Source organism: Meleagris gallopavo, chromosome 1, assembly GCF_000146605.3.
Source record: "Meleagris gallopavo isolate NT-WF06-2002-E0010 breed Aviagen turkey brand Nicholas breeding stock chromosome 1, Turkey_5.1, whole genome shotgun sequence".
Taxonomy (NCBI): domain Eukaryota; kingdom Metazoa; phylum Chordata; class Aves; order Galliformes; family Phasianidae; genus Meleagris; species Meleagris gallopavo.
The window spans coordinates 84260749-84271855 of record NC_015011.2 but is presented as its reverse complement, the minus strand read 5'-3'; the positions used below and the strand labels follow the sequence as shown (position 1 = coordinate 84271855).

At 41.3% G+C, this 11107-nt stretch overlaps 1 long non-coding RNA gene across 1 annotated transcript in view; it reads right to left on the bottom strand.

The window, feature by feature from the left end:
• LOC116217322 overlaps positions 1–11107 on the bottom strand; it is a 97437-nt gene that overhangs the window by 63416 nt on the left and 22914 nt on the right. The window contains exon 2 of the long non-coding RNA XR_004161731.1: positions 8812–8933. This is a non-coding gene — a long non-coding RNA (uncharacterized LOC116217322). The remainder of the gene's footprint in view (positions 1–8811; positions 8934–11107) is intronic.

The following is an 11107-nucleotide window of genomic DNA, read 5'->3' as shown; positions in this document are numbered from 1 at the left end:
AAAACAAGAAAAAAAACCAACGGACTTTTCATTCACAGACTCCTCTCCCTAGCCAGATCTGCCACCACGTTATACCACAGCTGTCGAACCATGCTTAGAGGTGGGACTTTTCATGGCAGTTGGGGTTGAGGGGTGACTGCTGGATTCCCTCTTTCTCCAGGACACTTTCCCTGCTCTGAATGGCCAGCCCTGCATGAGTGGGAGGGCTTGGGGGACTGAAGGCAGTGGTGGCCATAGTCACCCCTCAGTTGGACACTAAAGCATACTGCAAGCTCAGGGCTGCAAGGAGAGCGGGGAGTGGGCAATGTGGAATTGTCAGAGAGAATGCCAGAGGAAGAATAGTGCATGAACAGCTAGCAGACATACATCCTCTTTGCCTTCTTTTAGAAATAAAAGGTTTCAGAATTGTCGTTGCTGTGGCTGTGCTGCACTGAAGCATGGGGTCTCAACATGGCATAGCCCTGCAGCTCCTGTGAAGCTCTGCAGTCTGGGTACAAAATTCCTGAAGAGCTCAGCTACTTACTAATTGGGAAGTAGAAGACCTACTACCCTACTATCAGAAGTTTTTTAATACTTAGTCAGGGATTTATAGCCTTACACCATACAAGATATTGCTCAGCTTTACCTCTCAGCAAGATTCACTACAGCCATGTCTTAGCTGGATGGCCAGGCTGCTTGCTCTCCTTCTAAATGGTAAAAACAGCTGCTCAACTGTACTGAGGTTTTTCTTTATAGGACACCAAAAAGTAAATAACTGAATTACGTATATAAATACCATGCAACACAGTAAGCTATCTAAAGAACATATGGCTGAATTTACCATACCAGTGTTAATATCCATTTAAAAACAACACCAAATTTCACAGGGAAGCCCCTATATGTTAATACATGCTAATGCTCATTTATACAGTGACTCTCTATCAGGTGGTCACTAATTATCAGCATGACTGCTGCTCTTGTGGCTGTCTACAATATCAAATTAACATGACTTAGTTATCATGCTTGAAATATAGACTGGAAGTGCAAATAGGCATTGGGAAAGTCACGACTTATTTAAAACCTCCTACTTAACCACAAGAACAATCTTTTGGTTTCCAGAAACCAATGCCTTGTAGACGTTTACTTGCCCTTGATATCAGAAGAAGTCTTGGGAAATAAATATTTGTATTTCAGCACCTAAAAAGTTGAGTAGAGTCATACTCCATTTCAGGCATGTATCTCAACATTCTGCAGTGTGCTAATGTCACCATACTCAGTGTTCACAGTTCACAGATCTACATGTCAACAAATAAACCTAAAGCTTATATATAATGCTGCCTTATTTATAGCAACCAGGGGTACACAGAAAATCCCATCTGACAACTGTAATTACACCTGACACTAATTTGAATAAAAATTACACCTTATCACTGCTGTACCATTGGCTACTTGACAGAATTAAAATAAAATAAAACAAAATAAAATACAATTTTTTTTTCTCAAGACGAAGGGGAAAAAAAGCAGTCGCAGAGCAGAATACAGTTTGTTTCTGTGGACTCAGTTACTGAAGTTTAACAAGTCCTCACACATAAGCAACGTGTGTCCACTCAGCTTGTGCCAGGTAGTCCTTCCTGAGGAAAAGCTTCCCAGCACAGCAGGGCAAAACTGTGCTTACAGAGCTGCAGACAACTCTGCACATTAGGAAAGGAGGCTGCTGGTGAAAGAGGATCTCCCAGGCAGCTACCACTTGTACTTCCCTAATAGCCATACAGGTAGGGTGTGGGGTTGGGTAATATTGGTATGCTTAAGAATGTAAATTCCCTCCTTGACTTGTGACTGCAATGAGAAATTCCCACCAGTACCACAAGCTGAGAATCATTCGTTTGTGAACAGCCATTAAGTCACTGTCCAGGCAACTAAAAGAATCAGAACAGTTCCCAGAAATTTGCAGTAACTGTATTTGTTTTGATGGTAAAATATACAAAATGGGATTAATTCCCACTAACAGATTTGAGCTGCTCTGTCAAAATCCTGATACTGGAGAAGGATCAGAAATGGAAACATCAAGATTGTCATTGCCTCTCAAGGAAAAAAAGCAGGTGCTGTCGCAGGGTGGATGAGAGTGGTTGTCCGTGAGGAGGAGAAATGACTGTGTGGGTCTCACCCCCTAAACTGTTGGGATATCCTGAAAGCAGTGAGAACCTTCCCCCTCATTTACCCAGACAGAAGGTCTCCGGAGGTTTCAAAATCTGTGTCAGGGGGATATAGCAGAGATGTAATGGTTGGCTGAAGGATATTTTGCTATTTTAATCCCCTTGCATTGTTGTTGCCTCTCTGGGGTGACCTCAGCCAGAATAGCCATATAAACAGCCCTCCTTCCAGCCCCTCTTCCTGATTACCAAAGAGCAAATGTATTCTTAAGAGACTACCCCTTTCTCCCTCTCACCCTCCCTCAGCCCTGCACTGAGCATGCTTCAGCTAAAACACAGGCTGTCACCAGGGAGCACCCTGCTGGAGGCCATAAAAGGACACAGCCCTTCTGCCTGCAAATTATCTTTCCCCTTCAACACTTTGTGTTTTTCCCAGCTGCCCTGCTCCACACACCATCTCCTTCCTTAGGCTCTTAATTCAGTTTTGCTCCTGCTAATGGACTGGCTCAGCTGGCAATGTGCAGGCACAGGGTGGGAATCTCTGCTTGTAGGAAACAAAGGATGGGAGTGCATCTCTGCTTTCCTTCCCCAAGCGAGCATTGGGTAGGTTGTGGATGATATTGATTTCAAGCCCTGGAAAGGAGCAGAGAAAACTTCCTCTCTCTTCCTTTGGGAAGCCTTATAAACAAAAACTTTGCAGAAAAGAACCTTCTTTAACTTCTTTAATTGGCTTTAAGGGCACCTGCGTGCAGCCTTTGAATGATGGCATTTCTCAGCAAGAAGTTTTACATTTAGGAAATCCTACTGAAGCACAGTATCTACTCAGGATCTACCAGGAGCAATGGGAAGGCCATATGGTACAGAACTCTCACAACAATGGCTACCTGATATCAAAGTTGGGTCTTCAGGGGCAGAAAATACAGGATGACATAAAGCATCCAGCCTGTTCTCAGGTAGTAATCAGCAACTGGTAACTTGCAGGCTCAAGAAGCCAGATGGATGAGGGCTAGCTTACCCTGAGGATAGCTAGACAGTTATCTGAGCTTCCCAAGCCACAGGCTTCTCAGGTTTGTCTTTACTATGCTGTAGCCATTGCTCCATGCAATGTCAAGCTGTGCACTGCCTTTAAGAGCCTTACCGGAGCAGAAATGACATGGAAATCTGCAAGCCAAAGGCACCTGCTGACTTAGGAGACCAGCCAAAAAAAGAATGCCAGGAAGTGCCTTATTTTCTGACAATAGCAGGTTCTAAGGCACTTAGCATTTTTAAGAGCTTCCAATTAACTCAGGGGTGGCTGACAGTGAAACTATAATGCAGGGATCTGAGCCACTTTGCATGAACGTGAACATGCTACGGTTGAAAAGCAAGCAGTAGAGGAAAAAGGAGAGACCAAAGAGCTCAAAACTGTCCTAAGGCTGAAGAGCTCACACTTTCTAGCATGACTGTCAACCTTGCTGAGTGCTACATGCACTATTGGGCCCAAGTGCCCAAAACCATCCTTCTGTGTTGCACTCATTGGCTTGGATGGGAAAGACTCCAGCTCACAGACACCTCAGCATGCAGATGCTGAGCATCTATTTGTGTTTGGATGGGCTCAGGGGCCAGCAAGCACCTGCTTTGTGGAGAGCCCACATTAAGGGGACACCTCGACCCCTTGGATTGGTGACAGGGCCTACTCCAAGCTTTGTTGGCACTGACGAGTATCTCATAATAAAGGCAAAGGAAAATACGCCAAATCAAAGGCAGATTCCACAAGAAGTAGAACATGAATTTGCAAACATTGCAGAGAACACCAACAACCAAATCTGTGCCCAGCATTGGGAAGGAGAAGAAGATATAAAGCAAATCAAGTGAGAAAGGTCTATCTGCTGGCAAAACAAGACCATCCTTTGGATCAAACCAGGCAGAGACTTACTTGTTTTGAAGGAGGCACTTACCTCTTGCTGTTTTTTTCACTGTGAAGAAAAAGCATTACTCAAAGACTCTGACACAAAAGAGGAGACTGAGTATACCTATTCTCTCCAGCTATCATATGTGCAATGTATTTAATGGCCTACATTTAGTAGATACATATTTTTAGCAGTAAAGATTAAACTCTCATTATCAGCCATCTAAGTGGTTGGTAGAAAACAACGTGAAGCAATGCAGAAAACTGAGCTGGACTCATATACGCATTTAACATTGCTGTGGAACAACACTGATAAAGGCTGCTTGTCACCTCTTTTGCTCAGCGAAAAATGAAAAGCAAAACCGCCGTCAGTGTTGGAACCGGTGTCAGAGTTACTAGGGACACACACAGACAAATAGAGACAGGCAGAACAAAACCAATTAACGTGAGAGCGAGCACTGACCACACCAAAAGTGGCAGTGTTTCCCTCTGGTTGGAAATAAACAGATATGAAAGGCAATAATATTAGCAGGACTTTAGAGGAGGCTCCCCCTCCCCAGCAGACACAAGGAACAGCTGTATCCCCTCAAGATGTTATTTCACCTCAAATATCTCAGACAGGTTAAACCATAGCAAATTTAGATAGCTGAGCCCCACAACATGATGATAGGCTCAAATTTGGTAGGTATGAATTCGAGCAGTGAAGTATAAGTTCAGATGCCCGTATCCAGAACTAATCCACTTATCTCTACCTGACCACAGTGATGCTGCTACTCGGTGGGACTCAATAAATTACAGGCACTTCAGGGATTATTTGAGCATCGCCATACATATTTGAAGTACAGTTTTATGATATGTTCAGGCTGATGAGCTGTTCTTATTTCTGACTGTACCTTTACAAAGTCCTCTCTTTGATCAAACCGAGCCTGTTTACTGTATTACACAGAAATTCATATTGCACTGGCACATTTGGTTATAATCCGGGCACAGAAAGAAACTAGTCTGTTCTGGGCTCCCAAACCCGAACCACTTGCTCAGGGAAAGTGGTGGGGCTGCCCCGGACTTTGCTCCCCATCTCAACACAGTCCTTTTGAGCTGTGAGGGACTGCTGCACCCTCAGCCCACAGTAGCCCCGTGCCTGAGGCTGTGCCTATCCCTGCCAACACAGCTGGTACTGCTGCAGCTGCATCTCATTCTGGTGGGGAGGAGAAGGAAGAGATAGCGAGAAATAATCTCAGTGATTATATGAGACAGAGAATACATTCCCTTAAATAACCTCCTCCGCCTGCTGAAGTTATCAGAGCATGCCTTTCTAATGCTGGCTAATGCCAGGTTAAGTTCAGTAGTTCACAGCTGTGTATTTTGTTAGAGATTTGTCCCTAATTGAACAGCAAGCTGGGGGACTGCAGCTACATGTAATATCTGCTAGGAAAACACATCCATCTCAAATGGCATTTTTCAAAGAGACACAGACAATCTTGTTAAAAGTATGAGCCCTAATGGCCATTTGCACCACCATCCACCAGCAGCAGGTATGGCAGGAAAGGGAACAGCTGCTTAGTTGCTTCTGTGATCTATTTTGTCTAGATGTTTGCATGTTTGGGAGAGTGGTTTGGCCCTTTGCTGTTCTCAGATGAATCACTCTGCTAATGGACTAGCAAGTGCATGGATAACATTATCAGTGATGCAGACCATGGTTCCTATATTGCCTTAATACGCCTCTAAACCAATCTGGTAAATTACTTCCATTATAGGATTTAGATAGTATCCCATTACAGATCAAGCTTTTGGTTAAACGTCATTTCTTTGAAAGATGTATTTGGTGTCAAGGTCCACTTGATAGTTTCAGAAGAGAATGAGCAGAGTCTGATATTTCCTTTATTATGACTCCAAGGAGCACTGCAGGAGTGGTGCTAGGAAAGCTGGGAGAATGGGTAAGAAGAGCTCCTACCATCAACAGAGGAGGGCCAGCAGATCGCTTTGCTCTAAGCTCTATCCCCTGTGTACAGTAAGCATGCACGTCTCCTGGTCACACACTGAAAATTCTTCTAAGCTGTATTGAGTAGCTCTAAAGTTAAAGGGACTATATACTGTTAAATTATTATACTAGGAAAATACATCCCGTATATGAGCCGCTGTTAAAGAAACTGCCTTTTCTGTCCGTTTCCAGTGGTTTAGTCTTGGCACTTCAGTGAAACTACAGAACCCATCCCAGCTGTCAAAGTGCAGCCAGTCTGATGCATATATTATTACATAGTTCTGTTCTTTGCTCTGAAAGCAGATCTAAATAAAATAATTTTCCACTTGCATTTGAAAAAAACCACCCTAGAAGGAACAAGTCATGAAAATGATTCTATTTGTTTCAGAAAATATAAATGTTCCTTCTCTTTCTTTTTTCTTAAACAAAATGAAAACATTTGTGTCCAGTCTGTGCTTCATTCCAGCACTTCTATTAAACATTTTTACTCTGTACTTAATAAAAAGAGACATTTCATTTTAGCAAAGTCCTGGCTTATTAAAATTAAAGTGATGTGGAATATTAGTGGGACTTGCCAGTATTAAATATCTTTATATGATAATTTATTCCATATTTAGTGCTCAGTGCCTGCAGTGTTTAATGCAGCTAAAGCATATGGTGCTGTTTTATTCAAATGTTAAACTGTGTGATCATTAAAAATATATGGAAATGTAAACATTGTGTCAGAGTTCAGTGTCTCAGAAAGAGCTGTTAATCTGGCAAACAGTTTCATTGTAACAAGAAGCTCAATCAATTAATGATTTTGTTTCCTTATGTATTTACTTGTCACGATGTATCCATTTAGGGTAATTAATTTTATTATGTTTCAATTTTCTATATATTTACATTTCTACATTCTTATAAAGGAACATTTCACTTTTATTTTGATTTGATAAGAAACAAAGACTGGCAAAATCTGTTTAACTGCTAAGCTGGGAGCTCAGATCAATCTCCATTTTCACTTGAGGATTGAAAGCAAAAAGCTTCTGGCTCTACAGCAGCTTTGTCAGTCTTGGCAATTTGCATTATGTTACCCATGATAGTATGCACAAGGATCCATTGCCACAAATGCAATTTAAGAAAATACTTTCAGTTCTTTTTCTCCTTCTCAGTATTTTCAGGCAACTGGAATGACTTCATTGCTGTAGAAAGATTACTTATTGACTGTATTTAACTGAATAATAATTTTTTTTTTAAATCCTGAGGGGTACTAAATAAGTTGAGTTTCTAAGAGAAACTTCTCAGGACTTTTCATGGAAAGGCAGAAAGTAAAGGGATTTTGATGGATGGTGATGGACACACTGCTTTTGATACAGCCTTTGCCGAGCAGAGGAGCAGAAAAAGCCAGGGTGGGTGTTCTCAGAGCACTTTGCACAGTGCCCTCTGTGCTCATTACTGCCTGCACCACTGCTAGGCACAGCCTGGCCACTGAGCCTCTGAAAGCTTAGTGATGGTTTTAGAATAATGTCATAATTTTTCAGTTATGGTTTTGCAGACAGCTGTAGGCATTTCTGGCTGGTTGCTGTACCAGTGTACAGGGCTGGGTATTTTTCACTGTTAGGCAAAGCAGTCTCCATCTCTCCTGAGGTCGGGGTTTCACCTCGAGAGCCTGATGATTCAGAACATGATGGACACAAGTCCTACCTGATGCTCAGTATGTCTGTCTCCCCACTTTTAACACTCTACACCCTTCAACTATTTCATTTTGAAGTCCCACACTTTAATGATTGTAGGTATCTCCCTCTAAATCTGAATTCCATTTTCTTACTGCTTGCTTGTCCACACAGTTCCTGCAGCTCAGCCCGACTGCTGGCAACAAAGGCAGAATGCTCCAAATACCACTGCTCCTCAAACAGCGTGATTGCAGAAAATGGACAAGCCTTACCCATTGTCTTTGGGCAGAAGGACACCAATGGTGGTACAATGACGGTTTTTCTTCAAGGCACAGGGTGAACCATGTACCAATTTGCAACTTAGCCAGTGCTTGCAAAGCTAGCTGGCATTTCCATGTAACCATAGAAGCTCTCCACCCACAGACAAGAGTCCTATCCCTGAAAAGAAAAGAAAAGCCCATGCGCAAGTAGATGGTGAAATCTGTATGGCTTTTTCAGTGAGTAACAGAGATTCGTCTTTGATACAAACAGAAAACTTGATATTGAGGTGGTTGAGTGAAAGTCTAAAACTGAACATGAGGTACAAACAACTTACAACTCAGTATTAACTTCCCTTTGTGGGAGAGGTACAGATATCCAACTAACTTTCTAGCTTTAAAGTCTCTGACACTTGGGATGTGATGCCCTGTTCTGTTGTCAGTTATTTCTCCTCAAGTCTATGCAAATTCAGTATGAAAATGTCTTATAGCTATTTAATATCCGCCATCCATTACCCCTGCCTCCATGATTGATGTTTATTGCATATCCGGTTAGTAGTGCTGGCAGCTGGGAGATCTGGTATCTATAGCTGATGTTCCTATCTTTGTTGAGTTAACTTCATCTCTTCTTCACTTAATCACGGTCATCATCTTCAATTGAGCTACTTATAGTGACACTTACTACACCTGTTACACCCCGTACAACAAAGCTTGAATTATTTTCAGGGGACACTGCAATATGTGAATTAATAGCTACCATGTCTAACCTAAAGAATGTGGCAAATACAATCACAAGAGTTGAATGTCACAGTCCAAGTTTTTTTTTTTTTCCACACAGTCAGCAGTGTGCTGCTGCAGATAAGCAAAACATTTGCTGCCTATACTGAAAAAAATGTGCCTCACCCACCTTGTTGGAGAAATGGAGGTGATTCAATTTCCACGGCACTGCATTCTCATGGCCTGATCCAAGGTCTGGTACTGATGACTGGGGGTTTTCTTAGGGTTCTCCAAGCTCAGTGACTGCTGAAGCTGTTGGAAAACAAGTAACAAAGTTGACTTGGAGAAAGCCACAAATTCTATGTTATTCCACAATTTTCCTTCTTGATATCTTCACAAGGTATCCAGTGGTGCTCCCAAGAAAAATCAGGATGCTGACTGAATACATGTAAAGGAACCAATTAAGAAACATGAAAGCCTTCTATGAAGTTTCTTTTGTGTAGAATTAAACTTCAGCCAGAACTATACTACAAGGTTGATAATGGTTAAATAGAATTTCAGCCATTAGCACAAAAATTCCTAAGAAGAACTACAGGAAATCTTACAAGTTTTAGATATGTTATGGATAGTGGCATCCTAACATTTGAAACAGAAATCAAATGTTGGGAATTCACGCATCTCTTGGCATCACTGCATTTATTTGAGATGAGCTGCGGGGAAAAAGTAGTTGTAGAAAGACTCCAGGTCCTCTAAATCCTCGTGACTTTTGGTTGCTGATCCTTTTCTATCCCTGATCACATGTAACAAAATGATCAGATGCACAGAGTTCACAACTGATCTTAATATTACAACGACCATTTATTATTGGGGTTGAGCTCCAACCAGGTGCTGACAGCTGGCGATTCATAACTCCCTACCAAAAAGGAAGTCTCTGAGATGAGCTGTGATGGCGAGGAGATGCTCTCACCTCACCCAGGCATTTAGCAGTCCTGAAGCAAATGTACTCTGTAGTCCTTCGTTTCCCTTACAGTCCTCAGTCCTCTCAGTACAGTATGTTTTCAGAGGACTTGGTGTATAGAAGGTGAATATACATCACTGAAAGGAACTTAATTTCACAGTTACTTTCTTGCCTTCGTAATACTAAATTCTGAGGCAATTTTGGCCTGTTGTAATACTGTAGCAAGCATAACTTAATTATTTGGCCAATTATAGTATCAGGGAATGTAACAACCATTACGCGAATGGGTGTTGAATCAGCACATTTTCCACTCTGCAGTAACCAACAGGAAGGAGAGAGGAAAATGTATTAACTGAGCAAAATCTAATAAACATAATGCTACCTACAGATATGTGCTATTTAATCCCATGAAAGGATTTTATGCTTCTGTTCACATGGTAATACCAGATACCATCTTACTGAAGAAAATGATTACATCAATATATGAGTCCAACATCGGGAAAACATTTCCTTTTAATGTCTGTATACAAACATCTTCCTTGGTGATTTTCAAATGCTGGGGGAAATAATATCTGGGTGCTGACACACTTAAGGCTAGATCCAAGAGGAAAATGCTGCCACTGACTTCAGTCTGAGCTGCCCAGATAATTTTGGGAACTTCTATAGGACACAGCACATCATCCGTCTTTGTAGACTTCCATCAGCAGGGCTTACAGCTGGAGTGGGATGCTAGCAGCCACTGCGACACAGAGAATGAGGATCTTGTTTCATGAGTTTAATTAAAATGTATCTGCCACACTTGTTCTGCTGCTGTGGACAAGTCCAAGAGTTGATAACATGCCAAAAAAAATTCAGATGTTTCAATCCAGAAAAGCAAGAATAATGAATTAGTTAGAAACTGTGCTGGAAAACAAGAGGAGCGTAAAATAACAGACATGGATTAATTTTCCTCCATACCCCTCATTTTTTTTCTGTGTAGAGCAGGCAAGGAGATAGTTAAGTTTGTAGAAAATAAGCTAATTTTAAAGTAAATAATAAATTTATCAGAATCACTGGGGCTTCAGCTCAAGTGGCAAATATCTGTACTGAATCTGAAGTTATACGGTGCTCCACAAGTGTGAAAAACCCTTACATTATTATTAGTTGTTTCAGCTACATGTGATATCGATTATGTTAATAACGAGGATAACATTTTGAAGAGGTATTGTTTGATTTTCTTACAGTGATTAGTACATTGATTGTGATTGGCTATGCAATTACAGAGTTATTAAGGTGGCATTTGATTTTTAACAGGGCATTTCATAAGTCAATGACAATTTAAGATATCATTTGGCCCAATTTTGAACATTCACACTTGTAAAGTAAACATTTTCTAAATCTAAAATTGTGTTATTAATTTACAAAATAGAATCCTCCATAGAAGATTTCTTCATGGTTGTTATTCAAACCAAAGGCCACAACACACATTCAAGTCTAAACACCCTTGAAAACAATAGACACATTTATTTTAGCCTCCTCTAACACATGA